At 41.4% G+C, this 19,503-nt stretch overlaps 1 protein-coding gene across 5 annotated transcripts in view; it reads right to left on the bottom strand.

Annotated features, from left to right (window-relative positions):
- The window catches only part of GLIS1 (GLIS family zinc finger 1), a 180,850-nt gene that overhangs the window by 126,052 nt on the left and 35,295 nt on the right, over positions 1-19,503 (bottom strand). Inside the window, exon 2 of one of the 5 annotated variants that reach the window (XM_072932617.1) lies at positions 9,993-10,104. The exons of 3 other annotated variants lie outside the window; for them this stretch is intronic. The gene's annotated coding sequence lies outside the window, so the exon portion shown is untranslated. Of the gene's footprint in view, positions 1-9,992; positions 10,860-19,503 lie in introns of those variants that run through there. One more of the 5 variants, XM_030278748.4, reaches the window with a different exon arrangement.

The raw sequence follows: 19,503 nt of genomic DNA, 5'->3' as shown, positions 1-19,503 counted from the left end.
AGGTCAGTAAATTTTTATACAGTATAGAAGCGTGGTGTGCTTGCTACGTAACAATCCAGTTCTGTGCTGGATCTGTCACCACTACAGTAAAAAGTTTAAGTGCATCGTGTGCTTATAATAAATACTTTGCACAAAATTATTCATTCCACAGATGGACAAAAGGGACTTTAATGCTTACTTTGTTTGCAGAATGCTATATAAACCCTGCTAGTTACAGGCAAGAATATGGAAACCGTTTTGTTCTATTAAATAAAGGAAACAAGGTTCACGTTTTAAAATTAATTCAATGAATACTATTAAGTAGCTGGCTGCGAATGCTTTGGGAATTTATATATACACACAGACATATACATTTGTACCTGATGCTAATTTCCCTCCCCCTCTTGCCTCTTAAACAAACACATTGTTAACCATATCATTCCCAAGGAGTTCTGCAAGAGAAGAGCTCCAAGTGAGATGGCACAGCAACATTCATTACCCAAATACTGCAGCCCTGCCACATCCTCCAGCAGGCACAAAGGCAGGATAAGCCAGCGGGGTTTTCTGCCAGCAGATGCAATTTGATCTCTCCTATAGTCATGTTGGTTTAATACTAATAGCTGAGGAGGAACAGCCACAGCCCTCTTGTCTCTTGGCAGTATCAGCGTCACTTTGGGGATTAGTGCAGACTTCTGGCAAAGCAGTGATTTCTGAGAGCTTGTCTGTACTGGGCTTTGCCTTGCCTTCAGCTCCCTTTGCTGGTGTCAGGACAGCTGAGCTTTTGTCCTGAGCTGAGAGCAACCTGACAGCCCCACACCTTCTGCAGCCCGTTGTGAGCTTACAACACAAACCTAACCAAGAATTTTAAAACTGCTCCTTCCCCAAGGTTCTCAGCTTTCCAAGAGCAAAGGTGCTGGCTAGAAGCTGTAATTTCCCTCTGTGATTACAGACTCTGTTTTTATCCTCAAGCACCTCTTCAGTTTTTCTACTTAACAACAAGCAAGATGTGTGATAACATTAGTCCTAAACATCCCCACAGCAACTGGGTGAGGCCACAAATGATGGGTTGAGCATCCAACTCACAAGAAAGTTGAGGATTTCAGGAGACGAGAACTTCAGTTAAAATAAAGCCTATTGTTCATCAAGAACCACAAACCAAAGCATCAGGAAAAAATATTAGAAAAAATAATGCATATAATTAGGAAACATCACTGGTTTCTAAAACACTTTCATATAACTTTTTGTATCTATGTTTCTCTGAGCTTCCAACAACATATTTCTAATCTGTCACAGCACAAGTCACACATCATAAAAAGTAATCATAACATGGCTGGAGTCAGAGATCCCTACACCACTCACAGCTACCCTACTGTGGAGTTTTTCACTCTCAGATGTTACTTCCCATGGCTCCTATATCTCTCAGAGCTTCATACTAACTCCAGATACAAATTCTGACTTGAATTAAGACATTTGTATCAGGATGATAATTATGCATGTCTTTGAGAACTGTAAGGATAAGGTCTCAAATATTTTAGCTGGCATGTTTTATTCTACAGCTTCATCACTAATTTACTCTAATGACCTGTTTACTCTCTGGATTGTGTATAGTCCACAATGGTTTAAATTACTCACCTGCTTGTACTTAAACCTTCGGCTTCTATAAAATTATAGGTAAGTGAAATGCAAATGTACTTTCCAATGATTAATGCCATCCCTGTCAAAATCTCAGCTGGGTAAACACAATTCAAGCACACAGATTTATGCCACCTTTAACAGAACAATTTGGTGAAGATCTGTGAAAACCTCTAATAGAGATGCTAGTTTTTACTCCTGGCTTTTAGCACAGCCATCTTCCACAATGTATTTTGAAGCTCAGACTAAATGAATATCTTTAATGACAACTCAGCAACCTTTCTGTGTAGTCACATTAAAAGCAGCAGGATATGATTTTAATCCAATTGGCTTGAGCAAATGCAACATTTAGGTAACTGCAAAATTGTATTCAGCTCATCTGATTTCATCAGTAGTTCAGGAGCTCTCACGGTGACATCAACACCTGCAATTCTCAGGTGTACAGTGGGAGATCAAGGCAAAATTCCAGGTTATTTTGCTCCATCTTGCTGGAACACCTTGACTCCAGAAACTTCTGAGTCATGCATATGCACAATCACACAGTGTTTCAGCATAGATTGTCTGTGTTCTTACTGAGATACAGCTCAGGATCCAAATAAAACTGAATTAGCACATCCAGGGAAGCTTCCCAGCAACAACAGATTTACTCACCAAAATTACAACAAAGCCCAAACATTTGAAAGCCAGACTAGATCAGTAAGACCATTAGGAATTTTTCACTACCCACAGGATAAGCATCCTGTTCTTAGCAAAATCATACAGCGTTTTAAGTGATGCTCTTTTTTTTGCAGTAACCACATGTGCCAAACCTGAGAGATGTCCTTCAGCACACAAGATATATCAGTAGTTTAACTTCATGATACAAAATGGCAGGGAGAAGCAAATAAAGGAGAAAGAACAAGAGAACTATTGTTAAGATCTTTAGCTATTCAGAGAAAGAGAAAGAAAATTCAAGCATGTTTTCTTATAAAATAACAGGAACAATTGGCTTTGTCAGCTAATTCCCTACAGGTTTTATTGGTGTCCAATAGAGCCTCAGATGAAGAGCATCATGCAGATGAACTCAGTGAGCTGGCATGTGTTTGGGAAATCCAGCAGAAGGAAGGGAGATAGTTGTTTGAGAGAGGAAAATTACAGTGTGTGAAGGCACAACAGAGGGAACAAGAGGATAACAGGATAAAGTGATAAAGTGACAAAGGATCAGGGACAAAGCAAATTATCAACTTTCCTGAAGACAAAGCAAGAAATTTAATACCCAAAGCAAAGGAACATTGGAGCAAACAACAAGATTTATTCAGGACATGATGTGATCTTATCACTGGAAGAAAATGCTGAAGATTTATCCCATCCATCATCTATCCACTAAAAAAAAAATCATTAAGAAATAAGGAGTTTCAGCTCTTCTTGACTACAAGAAAACTCAGATTTGTCTCGGAATAATCAGAGACAAAACCTGCACAGCATGAACTGCGTAAGTGAACAGGAGAATGGCGTGTCAAATGTGAAACACTTTATTAGTAGAAGGTCAGTCAACAAAATTAATTTGTGCAAGATTCACACAAGGAAATAGAAGTATTGCTTTAGTGTTTATGCTTTGGAAATACTAAAGGACAAAACCCATGGAAATCTTCAATGCCGTTTTTAGAGCTGCTTTTCAGGGAGGAGCTGCCCTTTAAGTCTGAGTGACTAATGGCAACAAATGTAATCTGTTTTTTATTTGCAGTGCCAGGCTCATTTGGCTTGTGTAAAATGCAACCCTTTGTTTGGTAAACAAGCAAATTAAACTGGTGATCCAGAGAATCTTGGAAACTTTACTTAAATAAAGGAGCCTCCCTCTCTCAGAGTCATGGCTTAAAGTTGGAAGGTGTGTTTCCAGATTATCATGGCCTTTGCTGTCAAGATCAAATAAGTCAAATCTTTGTTAATATAGTCATGCCATATGAAAATAAAAACGGTGAATAAACACCTATTTATTCATAAAGAAACAGCCTCAGCTCCTTATGAAGCCAGAATAGTGCTGCCTGATGTATTATAACTTAATTAAAATAATTACATCACTGGAAATACCCTGTGAAAAAAATGACAAGTATCTATACCAATGTTATGATAGGAAGACTAATATAAAAAAATAAAGAAACGGAAAGAGGAAAGAAAAGTATGCCCAGCGAGAACTGGATAATCCCTCCAAAATATTGCTAAGATTTGGAATCTTTGGAAAGATAACCTAAGACATATGTGAACCTTGGGGGAATATTCCGTGTGAGAGGTTCCTTCCAAGCAGTGAACAGGTCCATAGAAGCCAGTGACACACTGGCACCCCAAAAGGCAGAACCACACGGCATCACCCTGCTCCAGCTGAATGTGCCCATTTACTCACTGCCAGCCTGCCTGGAGCAGGAGTGCAGATATTCCCCAGGATTCCCGTGAAGCAGCAGTTTCCCTGTGGATCCAGGCAAACACTGCTCCTTGCTGGTAAAGCTGCCTCTCCTGAAAGCAGCCAGAGACAGAAATGCAAGCGCAGCTGCTCATGCCAGTAAGAGTAAACTGCTTTGCTCTGCCCAGCTCTCAGCATCCCTGGGCAGAGCAGAGGCTGCAGTGACACAGCCCATGAATTTTGAGCAAGGAGCAAGTCAGTGCTTCCCAAGCACTGACTATTTCCAGACCATGGAAAATGCAATACTGAAAACAACTCGTTGATTCTTATGCTGCAGTTCTTCCAAAAAATAAATTAAGCAAAAATGACACCCTCTGGCTGCCTGGACCGAGCTGTTGTTTAACATCTTAGATGGGACTGCTGTCAGGTACTGACAGAATTTGGAAAATGCTTGCTACAGAAACCAAAGGCTAAACAACACAGATACTCCAAGGACATTGCTGGCCAAAACACTTGTTTCTCCCCTTCCTGCAGAACTAAGGGAGCAGAAGCAGGATTCCTTCTGCTGCATTATCAGCAGATCACTGTGCTGAACTCCAGGCAGTTGCACATATTTAAATGCACAATTCAAGTTTAAAGGAGCTCGGGAAGATCTAATCTCGGCCCAGTGACATACAGGGTGAAGTAACCCGTTCCTAAAGACCAAAGTGTGTTTCAGAAACTGGCAGTCAGAAAACACAGCTTTCCACCTACAAACAGAATAAGCTGCTAAGAAACCAGAGATATGGTAAATCTAGAAGTCCTTACCATTGTTTTCACAGGCCTACATTTCACAGTAAGGCTGCAACTGCCCTTGATTTACAAATTGAAATATGCAAAATGAGATAAATTGAAGCAGGTTCCTTCTGAGCTGGGACATGTCTTCCATCTCTAGTGAGTAACACAGTTGAGCACACATGTAAATCCATTTTATCTGCTCTTTCTCATTGTGAGGTTAAGCTCAAGACAGCAATAAACTCCCTTCTGAATTGTTTTGATTTTGTTGGTTTAAACTTGATCCTCAGTGCTTGAATTTTTTTTTTTTATTTGATTATACACACTCTTTCAGGAAGGAATGCAGAGGGCTCTCTCCAACTTTCAGTTAGAATGATGAGATTACCTTGAATTTTGTAACACTGCAGCTGATATGTTAAACTGAAGATAGAGTACCCTTTGCCCCAGGTATGTGTGATTTCTAAGAATCTACATATGCCAATATCACTGTTAGGATATTAACTCAATGCAAATTCAGCAGCCAAAACACAAATTAGAGCTGGTGGTAAACCAACTCCCAATCTGTTTGGGACCGTGCAATGAGATCCCCCAGGAATTCGCTGTAATATTTTGGCTGCTCTAAGCCTGCTGCCTGTGTACGTGGTCACAAGCAGACAGTCAGACCAACACCCTAATAATAAGCAAAATATGAAATACCATGATAGCTTGAGATAAAACTCTACCACACACTCATGCACTCGTTGTTCTTTTTCTTTCATGGATAAATCATCAGCTGTTAGGGGCAGGGGGGAATTTATACCTTTTTTATCTCCTGGATCTTCCCTAACCCAGCACATTGCCAACACCATGTTAACGGTTTTTGAATATGCCCCTGAAGAACAAAGATACTCCTTTTGCCAGATCCCAGTATTTACAAGCAAGCCCAAATCTGTGAGAAAATTCAATTGAACGCAGATGGCAGGAAATTCCTCTAAAATGACAGTGGCCAAATTCAAACCACAAGACATGAAAATAACCCAACGTACTAGACATGAAGAACATATCTTATAGATTTTTCCTCATGCAATTCACAATCTGTGATTGATTACTGGGAAGACAGACTGCAGATTTATTGGACTTCTGTAGAACAAGTATTCCATTTGCAACAATTAAATCTTATGTGGTTGAAAAATAGGTTGGAGGAACCAGCGGATGGCTCTGACACTGAGGAATGCATTTCTAGGTTGCCCGTAAGACTGTAGCTTGTTTAATTTTGCACTGCATCCCACTGTGCACTGATTTGTTAAGTGTAATTAAAAGGATTGACTCAAATTTTTTGTCACTGTATCAAAAAACTAGACTTGGGAAATATTATTTGTACTATCATAACTTAATTCTTTCAACGACAGAAGCTGTCCGTCTTTTTTGTGACTTAACAGCTATCTTAATCATTTTGTGTCTTTAAAAAAAATTTTTAAAAGGTGCTACACACATGGCAACCTGCAGATGGAGGCTGGACAAACTAGTCATGCTTCAAACTCATATGAGGAGGAAGATAGGAAGATGATGTAGTTTCTATGCCAAAGAGACCAACTACATACTGGTGGCTGGACTAAATCTGGAAATCACTGAAACACCAGGAATGTGTACCTCTACCTCCCTCTGTGTCTGCTGTAAAACTCTCTGGCAACCTGAGGACAGAAAGGCTGGGTCTGATATCAGACAAATCCCACCAACCTGCATCATAAGAGACAGAACAGCCATCTTCTTTCCTTTAGCTTTGCCTCAAATCCAGGTGACCAGGGAATTTTGTAGGGCAGTATTCACACATTACATTTCTGCTACCACTTGTTTTTGTGTAGTTCTAGCAAATTTTCAGGATTATTATGGTTTGTGTCAATACACAAATTAATTACTTGCCCTCCAGTTGTGGGCACTCTGGTTAGCTACCTAGAGACAGAAATGTTATCAAGCAGCTTAGCAATACCAGGAAACATGGGAATACCTTGCCGAGGAGAGCAGGGATAAGGCTGGAGGCTACAAATGAGTATCCCATTGGGTACCACTCACTGCCCCTAGTCCTGCTTTCCTTCTGACCACCCAGAGCTCCTTCCCCTCCATTCCCCACCACAGCTCTTGCTAGGACAAGACAGGCAGCAGAGCCTTCCTGCTGGGCCTCGTGGCAGGCAGAGGCTGTGTCCTGGCCACAGAGTGCTGTACACACAGAGCAGACAGAATCCTGGCAGCCCCTTCACTCTCTGCACCGACCCCCAAAGCCCTCCCCGGTCTCTTCCACTGCACATCCATCAGCGCTCACGGAATTCTGCCCGTGCAGCCAAGGGGGAGCAGAGATCCTTGCTGAGCCTGCAAAGGATACTTGTCTAACAGCACACAAAACAAACACAACCTATTCTCAAGTTAAAGACCATCTCCTCTCCCAGTCACTGGGAAACAGGTAGTAAAGGCAGCTTTTGGGCCCTGATGAGGGCTTGGCAGCCTCTCCTCTGGGCAGAAGGAGATAGACAGTGTGGATAATCTGTTTTACAAAAACCTGGTGAATTGCTCAAGTATGAGCTGCCCAAGGATGTTGTTAGGCACCACCAGCTATGCTGATTTTATGAGCAACAGTAAGTTCTGTGCTGGGGCTAGGAATTCCTCTTCTTTAACTCGTCTCCAGGTACCTTTTAATATAGCTATGAGAGCCTGGAAAATAATCTGCCTTGCAGACAAGCTTTCTCTCTCTTTGCCTTTATCCTCAACCTTCTCCCCACATTTTCTTTTTCAAAATAATTCTTAAAACTCAAAAGTACAAGAAGATATCAATGGAAAGAACAGCAAAGACATGAAAGCAATTATGACTCAATCATGAAAATATAAACAATCTGATTTTCAGTAAATTTATATGGGTAGAAATACATCAAATTTATTGCAATTGTTACCAAATGACAGTGGAAAATGCAATATCCACATTCTAATTTCTATATCAGTTCTTGGAAGGATAATCTCTCAAATAACTCCATTTCAATGCTTTAAAAGTGCATCAGAAGGGATGCCTGTATAAAAAGGTGTTAGTGAATCCCTCACATTTGATATCTGAACACTACCAAACCAGAGCACTGATCTGGGAGTAAAAGTAATGCTATTTTGACTCACTCATGTTCACTGAAGCCAATGAAAACCCTCCCACTGAGCAAAATCATACCCTTTTAAGGATGACAAATAAAATCTGGTGAAGGTTGGCAGGAATGTGATATGATTAACATCTGCCTTTAGCATCCATGAGAGAAAACTGGCTCTGTGCCTGACCCTGTGCTTTAGGTGATACAATTTTTCAAGACTTTTGTTTTTTTTAAAGACTGCTGGACCTAGTGAATCCCATTGCCTGGCCCTGAATTTCTCTCAGTTACTCTGATCCTGTAAACTCATGCTCTAGCTGAACCCAACTGCCAAAAAAGGATGCAGTCTTAATTTGAGGAGATAAAGAGCCTTCATATATTCCAGGGATGCTTTACATTTCTTATTAAGAATTTATTACTTTTTTTTTCATTTCATTTGTTTGAACTCTGTTTCCAGTCCCCAGTTTTTGCTATGCTTTTCTTCTGCTACGTTAAGGATCCTTTAATGTACAGAACTTTATTGTCATCAAGTCACTCTACCTTCTAGCTTATCAGAAAAGTCAAGCACTCAGGTAGAGGACGGTTTCTTCCTCTTTAATGCACTTTTTCCAACTTGTAATGTTCTACTGGGAGCAGCATAAAACTCTCTAACACCTCAGTGTATGTACTGCCACTGCTGCCCAGAATTCAGAACCACCTCAGGAGTTCAGGCTTTCCAGGACAGGGTCTCTCTTACTGCCCCAGCACTATACAATACCAAGCTGTGCTAAAATAATTTTTTCTCAATGGGTTCCAACTTGTCAAATGACTGAAAATGTACCTGTTACACTGCTCTGCTCTTGTCATGATTCAGCACTGAATCCACCTCCACATCCTTCAGGAACTTCTATCAGCAATGGTTTAGGAGCTCTAGCCTCAAGTGTTAAAGGTCTTGACCATTGTATACGCAAACCCACTGGATCCACCTACTCTGGACTTGCTACTGTCAATTACTCTGAGCCAGCACTTTTATCTGTTTAGCAAATGTTTCAGCAATATCACATGATACGTGTTGGAGCTTTTACGGCTTTTGATTGTTTGAAGGTTTTTTTAAGAAAACCTCAAGCCATTAACCTCATAACCTCAAGGAAATCTGACATCAGATTTATTGGACAAGACGCACTTTCCTTACAACCACGCTAAACTAACTGCATGCCTGTTCTTCAATACTTCATCAAACCAAATATGAAGTCCCATTAACTGGCTCAACAGCACCCCATGTGTTCATTTTTATATGCTTTGGTCCAAAATCAATTTCATGCTACTTTTCACAGCCATGCCACCAGTAAACTTTGAGGCGTAAGGAAAAGAGCCACTCTAGTGATGTGACATATTAGCAGCAGTGTCCAGCAACAGTCACAGAAGTCATGGCTCCTTTAGTGCCAGAAACAAAACAGACACCCACTGGTTTTGTACACAGCGATCAAACAGAAAGACAGCAGAAATGGAGTGAGGTGGAGGAAAGGAGAAGTAGTAGAGTGTGAGCCGTGCTCACAGGCAGTCTCAGTAGCTGCTTTATATCCAAGGAACACACTGCAGGGCAGCTGGGGCCGTCAGAACCTCTCAGGGCTATTAAACACCTCAGGAAAGCTATCCTATGGTTTTAGTAGTATGATTCATTTTAAGAGATAAGAAGATCTCTGAGATCCTCATTACCCTTTAATTTATTTCTCTGAAGCACCGTTTCACAGTGAGCCTTGTGATTCCTCCTCCCATGCTGAGCTCTGAGCACAGGGTAGCAATCTCAACTCCTGCCAGCACTGCAACTGGAGACAGAATTAGACATCTCCCAGCTGTGTGCATCAAGAGGATGAACTCACTGCAGACCTCTGGGGTCACCCTGGGCTTCATTCAAACTTGTGCAGGAGTCAGCAAAGCCAACTGAGTCATAGGCAATCTGCTTCCCACAGAGCCATCAGCTTTTGAGGATGAAGCAGCTGCTACTGCTGCAACATTGATTTGTGTCACACTTCTGATCCCATGTGACTCACCCCCACGTTCCCCTCTTATCCCTGTAGTGTCTTTGTCCCAGTCTGTCTCCAGGCCATGCTGAGGGCAGCACAAGACATCTATGTGGCAATGGTTGTCCAGTCACTCACCTCCCACTGCTGAAGAAGCACCAGAACAGCTCCTGCCCTCAGAGCAGCCACCAGGAGAAGGAGGGGATCACTCCAGCTAGTCAGAGAAACAGTAAGTATGGAGAGGAAAGGCCTATAAAGGGAAAAACTGACATTAGGTCTTGAAAAGCAAAGTTCCACTAATCTGGGGAGAAAGAATGGGAGATGCATCCTAGGAAGGTGGTTGTAGAGAGAGAAAGGCAAGTAAACAGCCATGATCCTACAGAATACACTGTAATTTGTTGTTTGAAAAGGGAAGCACGAGTGTAAATGCACAGGATTACATTAAGGACAGAAAGCAGGAAAATACAGTGTGATCAGGGAGATCTATTCTGTTACACACAAGTTTCTCCAGAAAACATAATCCTTGGTCATATGGAGAAATCACTAGTGAACCTGCAGTACAGAGAAACCCCACAGTGGCAGAAGGAGCATTTAGTCAAACAACACTTTTTAGAATTTAGGATAGAGAACATCATACAGCACTTCTGTATATAAGGTTCAATAGGAATGGACAAAGGATCTGGGGACTCAGCCTCTGTTTCCCCACTTGCAAACAGGGTAAGTTCATGCCACAAGGGTAACGTAAAGATGAAAATGAACCAGAAGAGCCTGCAATACAAGATGCTGCAAAGAGTAGAGAATACTATTGCTAAAATGGAAGGAAATCTAGTGGAGCAAAGACAAGAAGTACCACCCAGGAGCAGAAAGAAAATGAAAAGGGTAAGGACCTAAAAATCATGACAAGCCTTACAAGAGCTCTGCTGTGTTTGCAGAATTGCCTGATTAAACTCTTCAAGGGCAACACACTTACTGTAAGTGATGTCTAACTCCTGTGTGAATCACCCCTCTCTCCATTACCTGCTCCTTGTAGCAAAAAAAAAAAAAAAAAAAAAAAGAAGAAAAAGGTGCATACTTCTGTCATGCTCTTCACACAAACTATCCACTCAGAGCTGTGCTGGCTGGATATTCACAACACAAATACTTTCCACTAATGTTGCTCCTGGTGACACCCCGTTCAGCATCTAGCTAGATGCCCTGTGGGGCAGCTGTTCTACCAGTAAAGGTAAAATTATCCTCTACAGTCAGTGGTTTTGATTTTGCCACGTTTTTTCCTTCTCCTGCCTTGAGCTGCCCCCCTGCCCAGCCACAGCACACCCATGGATCTTGGGAACCCTGGCAAACCCTCAGCTATTACTAAAAAGAAGGATACAAGTAAATAATCCGATTGATTGCACAGGCAATACACAAAACCCCTTCCACACCCGGGTGAACAGAATTGCAACAGTGCCTGTGCCCACAGTGGGTGGGATCTCCAAGATCTCAAGCCTGAAGCCAAAAGATACATCCACTGCATGAATTACAAATTGCTCTTTAGGGAGAAGAAAACAAAACAAACCCCACCTTTAACAAGTACTGATGATGCATATCTATCAGAGGTAAAAAAACTCAGAGGCAATTACAGATCCCTAGAGGGGAGCAGATTGAAGTTAACAGGAAATAACCAGAGGAATTCCAAAATCTTGTAACCAGCACAAGCAGCACAGCTGCATTTAAACCTTCACACATTCCTGATGATCTCAATGACATGCTGGAGCTCTGAAGTGCTCAGGTGAGCTGGATCCAGCAGCACAGGCCGATGGCAGAGCCTGGCAGAGCTGTGGAGGTGGGGGACACCAGCAGCGTTTGCTGTGACCCAGCACTGAGTCACTCTCCCTGGGGTGACAGGGCAGGGTTAAGTCCAGCCTACAGCCGTGTCTTTGGTGACAATGTCCCTTTCTGTGCCACACAGCAACTGTTTGATGGGGCATCTGCTCAGCAGCCCCTGGAAGGGTCTCAAGGTCACAGAAATTCTGCCTGGTCACACCACAGTGCTGGTTCAGTGGCAATTTAAAAGCTACATTCTCTCTCGAAATACTCCTGACGCCATTCTCCTCTGCACGAGTAAACAACAAAGAAGTCATTTCAGTTTCTGTAAACATGTTTTTCTTCATGAGCTGGCTGCTTGGTGTGCATTACATGCCGTGCTGGCACAGGCTGAGATGTCTTACAAAAACGCTTTCCACTAATACTGGAATCTTTCTAGTCTGAAGGAATGCTGGGTTGCACAAGAGAGGCATCAAGAATCAGTTCTGCCTTTTCCCCCACAATTTCAGATACCGAAGAATTGGTTTTATGTTAATTGCACATTCCAGTTTTACAAAGCCCTGGGGTGTGAGTCAAAATTTTAGAAGAACTTCCCCCCCCCCCCCCATTTTTTTCAGAGAAGGAGAAGAAAATTATAGTATTTAATTAAAGCTAAATGAGTACTTATTAGGCTGAAATAGAGAACACTGATTGTTCCAGAATAGAACAGCCAAATTCTGTTCTCACTCTAACTGAATAAATATAATAAATACAGTGCATGCTATGAGAGCAAATTAAGAGAGATTTTTACCCTACAATTTTGTATAAGGAACAGATCAGTAGGTAACTGGTGTGGGAACTTGAAAATAAGCAAAGCAAGAATATACTTTGTTTAGCAAATGGGATGCTTTTCCACATCCATAAATTGGAATTATGAACTGATTCCACTTAAGTGTGCTTTCTTTCCCCTTGGTCTTCTCTAGGCTCATTTCTTACAACTCCTCAAATGGAGTTGGCAGACAGTGATGTCCCTGATATGATTTTGATGACAACCTGTTAAAATAACTGTGTGATTTTTGCTCTCTAATAATGAATACTCCAAAGCTTCTGTTGGGGATCTCTTATCACGTTCTGATAAGAATCCCTATTCTTCCTAGAGAAGTGAGGGAAAAGCATGTAGCACTTACTTCAGACTTATTGTGAGCTGAAAACTTCATTAACCAGCACTGCAGCTAGACTGTGGATCTCCAAATGCTCCAAGAAAAATGCAGTATCAAACTCATCCCTCCCCTGGGCTGTCATTCACCTGTTTGGCACAGATTATTACCAAGTCAGCAAGGCTCTCACAGACACTCTGCACTAACCAACTGATCAAGAATACATTTCACAAATACAGTGACTGTGGTGTACTGTGGCCAGTGGATCACAGAATGAATTGGAATATAAAGTCCATTAAAAGTCAGCAGGATTCGTACTGTACCATTTAAGAAATATCATTTTTGGAGAAGTTTTGATTAACGTGTACTTACTGTCAGCCTCTACAGAGATTCACCATGTCCATAAAAACTCTTTATCCAGCCCTTTGTATCAAAAAGTACCAGCCTGGCTTCAGCTCCTTTGAAAGCTAATCAAAATCTGTGCCTGAATTCACTACAACCTACCCTAAACTTTATACTTAAATTCAGTCCTGCACTCATTCTGTCTAATTTGGGAGCACAAGAGCCTTTTACAAGAGTCAGGAAAGACACCCACAACTTCAGATCTTGCGTGTCTGAATTAACCTTAGGGAAGTATCTTTGTCTTTTCACTAACTGCAGAACATGCCCACATATCTGGCCTCTCAGCAGAAATGGTTTTAATTTTGAAGTCTAAATTTAGCCGGGATGCCACTAGTAAGATGTCTTAGTCCAGAGGGACTTTATGGTACATTTGATTATTCAACTGGAATATTTTTATCTCCACAATCACTGGCTCGTTTTGTTTTGTTTTGTTTTTTAATTAGTAAACACAGGCTACAGCTTTCAAACGCACGTTTTGCAGCAGGCATCTAAAGGGGAAGAATTTTGCTTTTTTCGAAGGTGGTTTTTGCTGGTGAAGTGGATGAATGAAGACGAGGAGAGGGAGCCGGGTGCGTTTGGGCGGGCGGTGACACTGATGGGGAGGAGGTTGTGCCGGGAAGCGGAGCAGCCCCGGAGCAGCGCCGTGCCGCGGTGGCCGAGCCCGTCTCGGAGCCACCGACAGAAAAAGGAATAAAAAGTTTGTTTTCTACCCACGTTCTGCCACAGGGAGCGAACGGCCCTTGCTCTGCTGCTCACGCTGTCCTCATTACCCGAACTGCCGGGATCAAATCCTTAGGTCGCTGTGTACATGATCTGATAACTGCAGGCAGCAGCTTTACAGCCCAAAGCGTTTCACACTGCTCTGAGATGTCACAGGTACTGTAACTCAACTCAGCTCCCCGGTATCACCTTTCCAGCATCCATTATCTTATCTATTATCTTTGCTCTTTAGTCTTAAATGAAGTTAATTCCAGTCAGACTGCAGAATTTACTACAAAAGCATCTTATTTCTTGTGAGCACATTTTTTGGGCCACCGGAGTCTTTATGCCAGATGAGCAACTCTGTACACTGTAATGGGCTTCATGAATTATAAACCTTTGTGAAGGAGTTTCGTCTCTCAACTGCCCCTTGAAACGGTGAATGAAAACGCAGCAGGAGAAACATCTGCCCACTGGGCTCCTGTCCATGCTGTGCTAGAACATCTCATCACCAAGATCAGCTTGGCACTGCATACAAGAAACAGCTGTAAAAGGCTGAAGGAGAAATCCTTGTTTAGAGTGCAATTAGAATGTGCTTTTCTTGCTTAAACAGATTGTGATGTGAAAATAAATATACACAGGAAAGCTCAGATTTACTGCTCTGTTAACTAGACAGGTCTCCTATGGCTTGGATCATTCAGTAACAGCCCTGCCCTCCCGCTACACTCCTCTCTGTTCTCAGCATCAGTCTGTAGATGGGGATCACCATATTTCAAAACATCATCTTCTGTCTTTATGTCCTTTGGCATGATGCAGCTCCTTCCCTGCAGTTTCATTTCTTTGCCTCCCAACCTGAACATCACTCGTATCTCCTCCCCCCAGGAAGGCCATTGAATTGCCTTGGTGTAAATTAAGTTATCTAGGAGACAAAGTCTTATGCTAGGGCATGAATAACCCACAACAAAGGCTCCTGGGCAGTTGTGTACCTCTATAGAAGAATTATTGATTCCTCTTTCATTTATTCAGCAAAAGGCCACCTGTGATTATGCCCAGTGTGCCTGCACAGCAGACAGTACAAGAACATTAACTCACAGTAAGTCTGATATGCACAGGGTGGGACACGCTGACTCCATGCCCTGTAATACCTCCCTGAACACGTCTGCACATCTGAACAGCCAACAGCACTCAGGAGACCTCAGAGATGTCCCCCCTCTTTTACCTGGGCAGAATGTCCTAGAAAAGAACAGGGAACAAGTGGGGCTAAAAGCATCAGCTGGAGACACTTTTAAATACTTTTTGCCAAGATCAAGCCTGTTCAAATTCAAAGAGATATGGATAATTACAGTATTTTCAGAGCTCAGCTTTTTGCTGATGTTCACGAATTTTCACTGCCACCTGCCCTCCATAGCTACCCAGCACCTTACAAAGAAATAAAGCTCCTCTTCCCGATACTTTTGTGTGATTTTAGAAGTCTCAGTATATTCTACTTTCTTTCAGCACTTGATACAATATTCAGTAATTCATAGCCTAGCTGCAGCGACCTTATTTCTCAATTATTTAAAATATTTCCTTTCTCTTCCCATGAAGCTTCAACGTGAAAGAATCTGATTCCTCACTCAGACTAAAAATGAAATACAAGGATCCACAAGAGTGGATAAGGTATGAATGGAATAAATACACAAAAGCATGCCTGACTGAATGAAGTACTTATTCAGATGGGTACTTGTTCATCCAAGGCCACGAGCTGCACCCATGATTTTCTAACATTTGTGGCTGGTGAACAGGCTCTACTTCCAGTCAGGAAAACACTGTGATTTCCCCCCCAAACTATTCCTTTGTCAAATACCTAAAAGTACTCATTTTGGTTATGGACTATGGACTGTTTCCATCTGTGGAACCTCACATGGCACATGCCTATGCTACAAAATCAGTGGAAGAGCACTCAAGGGCTGCAAAGAAATGGAAATAGCAAAATAACTCTGTTCAGTGTATCCATGGTTACCCTTTCTCAGCATTGCAGTTAAACTCCAGCCAAAAGGGACATTGCACAAGCAAGGGGACAGCACACATAAGTGAAGGCAGAGAATGTACTTCAGAGTAAGAGATCCCACAGAGATCTGGAACTTTATTTCAAACCCAGAGGTAACAGGAGGTGACCAAGCTACATGATGAATGGTATAAAGGTAAGCAGAGAATAATTCTCACCTCCTTGTATCACAAGAAGATGAGCAACAAGACTTCAGCAGAAAGGAACCACCCCATAACTACAGCACTGCAGCACCTCCTGAGACATCCAGGATCACGGCAGGCTGAGATGGGATTCTCAATTAGATGGATCAATGGTCCAAGCCACTTTGACAAGGCCTTTATTTCTGCTATCCTGAGTTATCACTCCTAGAGGAAAAGGGCTTTCTTTTCTTTTTTTTCCCCATTTTCTGAGTTGTTTAGAAGCTAAGAGGGATAGAGCACACAGGGCTCCTGTCACCCAGGGAACAGACAATATCCTCCCAGGGGTTGGTCAATAATCACAGCTGTATTAACTGGCATCAGCTAACAGTTACCTCAAGCAATAAAACAGTCTCAAAGCTGGAAGAGTCCATTAGAGAGCAATTACTCAGAATAACCGGGAAGGTAATAATTTTCCATATCATACCTTCAAACTTTCAGACACATGGCACTGAAATCCAGTACAGCTCAACTGTAAATCAACTGTGCATCACAGGACTATTAAATGCTTTCAAACTGTTCAAAAAGTGTTTTCCCACCGCTTGGTACAAATTGAATCAAGATGTATTCACAGCTGTATCGATATCAGAAGGAATAATAATTTATTTTTTCTCCATTTCAAAACCAATTTCTATTGGCATATCTAATTTAATAGATTTTTTGGTTCAGTTTATGGACCAAATACCACAGAATATGGATGAAATGCAGGAAAGAAAAATGGTTGTTGACACCTCAAGCAGGCATCTTTAGTCATGAATGGAAGCTTATTGTGCAATAAAAGTAAAAGATCCAAAAAGATCTTTAAAATAACTTGTAAAGCTTTTTGGAAAGCTCACTGTGATGAATTTGCTGCTTGTTTACTAAGAAAATCCAGCTTAGATTTAAGATGAAAGTGGTAGAGAAACCAGATGTTAGGACAAATATCTGAGCCTAACACAGTGCAAAAACAATTTAGTACTCATATTTTAATGATTCCTCCCCACTTCTCATTCCATTTTGACTTCACTGGAGCATGATGGCCTCTTAAAATTATCTCATCCTACCCTAAAGGTCATGCTATAAAATTCAAGTTTAAGTTTTATACCAGCAAACTGATTTCAATCCTGTGACAACTTTCCTTCAGGACAAGAAATGACAAATTTCCTTCCCTAACATGTCATTATATATTGTGCAATCCAAGCAGTAAAATACTACTAAGAAGCACATGGATTATTGACCACTTCACTCACATTACTGTAAGGTGTAAAGGAGAGGAGGCACCAAATGCAAACATCACATGGAAGTTTTTTTGTAATCACAATGGTTCAGCTTTTAGTGGGGAGTTTCACTAAAATACAAGCGATGAAAAACCATCAGAGAATATTGTGAATATTGTAAATGCATATGTTAAAATAGCTGCCTAGAAAAAACTGTGGTAGCCAGACAGGTGAAGGTCTATAAAACATGAGCACTAATTCAAGAAGTCCCCAAGGTGCACACTATTAGTGGCAGGAAGTTTGACTACAAGCCTGACTCCTTCTGCTCTTCCTTCAGCATTTGCTGCCACTTCCATTAATATATAGAATATTTAACTTTAATCCAGTATGGGTGTTTATCCATCAAGGAGCATCAATCAAATTTATCTGTCTCATGGAAAAGTGATTAGAAGGATCCCTAAGATGTTATCTGTACAACTCTGCCTCAAATCAGAGTAAATTGTGTCCAACTCTTCCCCAGCAGAAATCTTCCCAGGCAGGTGATGATTTCATAAACTCTCTGCCCTTCAATACCTCAAGCTCTCACCCTGATCTACAAGGGTTGATCCAGTTGTGTGTGACAGTCCTAACCATGTCATCTCATGGTGCTAAGAGCCAGGCTTGCTACTGTCTTTCCTTCCCAAGTAAATCCAAGTCTATCACCTCTTACTTAGCTCAACCTTGCCTCCTAAAAAGTAAAGCTGCAGTCAAACCTTGTGCACACAGGAATCAGGAAATATTACTAAAAGTAATTGTGAGTGGCAGTCATGTTTACTGCTAGAGACATCCCTGAATTCACCTTTCAGATCAGGGGGAAATACTGTAGCACCGTGGCACTAAATGGCTGCGCTGGCTCTAAATCAGATCCCACCTCGTTCTGCTCTGTAACATACATGGAACAGCCACAGTCATTTCATGGACCATTTCATGACCCACTCACACCAAGGACACACCAAGTGCTAAACCACATTTCCATGATCCCAAGCCTTCATCTTGAAGTAAAACATTACTAATCACTTGGTGTTGTGGGAGACTAACAGACGGATTTGAGCTGCGTCAACCTCCAATCAATCAGGGATCTAATATCAATTGTCCAGAAGCCTAAAAGCATCTCAACAATTTTAGGTAAGGCTTAGCTCTGCCTTTACTACAGCAAGAAAAACAAAGTTCTAAACCCAGATTTCAGAGTTTTTCCTAAAAATGTATTCCCGAGACATACATCTCAGAGAGGAAAAGAACAGGACTTCTATACAAACATCTTTATAGTCTCCTTTCACACAAAGGCCTAAACCACTGTGTTATCTAGATACACCACAAATATAGATTTGAAGCCTCTCTATCATGGAATCTTGGAACGCAAAAATAAACAGCTGAGTTGAAATTTTCTGATGGAAAATGATCCTATCAAGTACAGTGGGAAAACAGTATTACTTTTTGCAATCAATAGGGTCTATTTGCATACTATCATACTATCCATCACTGCAAAACCATGGGTGTTACAGAAGTCATGATAGAGTTATGTCACTAGAGAACAAGTCCTCTGCTTGAAGGATGTGCTCTTTTCCTTTGGTTCTCAGACAATCTGCATTTTTCCACACTCATGAAGATAACAGTTTTAGCCAATACACAGTAAGACTAAAAATATTCTACTTTTTGCATTAACTGCATAAAACAAATCAATCTCTCATTAATCTTTTAACTATTTGTAATTTTATAGTTTTACTTTTTTAACTACACCTTTGAAAAGTTACCTCAATTTTCTCAGAACTTTTTTCTCTGATTCTGCATTTTCAAAAGGTACTTAAAATGCAGATCAGATTGTGTCTTTTGATACTAAGTTTTCTAGTTGTCACGTTGCTTTGATTATTTCTAACATCTGGGATCAGCATGTGCCATTTCAAGGCATGAAGAGGTTTGTACAATAGAACAGTCAGTTCTGAGCAAGAATTCTGCAGTTTGCACTATTGATACTATGCACCTCAAGAGAGTCAAAGTGCACTGAAAGCACTCCAAAAGCACATTTCTTCCTGGCTTTTCTGTAATTCCAAGCTCTGAAGACTTAAGCAGTCAGCCAATAAAGCCTTCTTGCATCAGCTCCTAAATTCTACACAAGGCATGTTGGGTGCATCAGCATTTTTCTTACAGCTG

Source organism: Taeniopygia guttata, chromosome 8, assembly GCF_048771995.1.
Source record: "Taeniopygia guttata chromosome 8, bTaeGut7.mat, whole genome shotgun sequence".
Taxonomy (NCBI): Eukaryota; Metazoa; Chordata; class Aves; order Passeriformes; family Estrildidae; genus Taeniopygia; species Taeniopygia guttata.
Note: the sequence above shows the minus strand (reverse complement) of the source record. Positions and strands in the feature narration are given on the sequence as shown.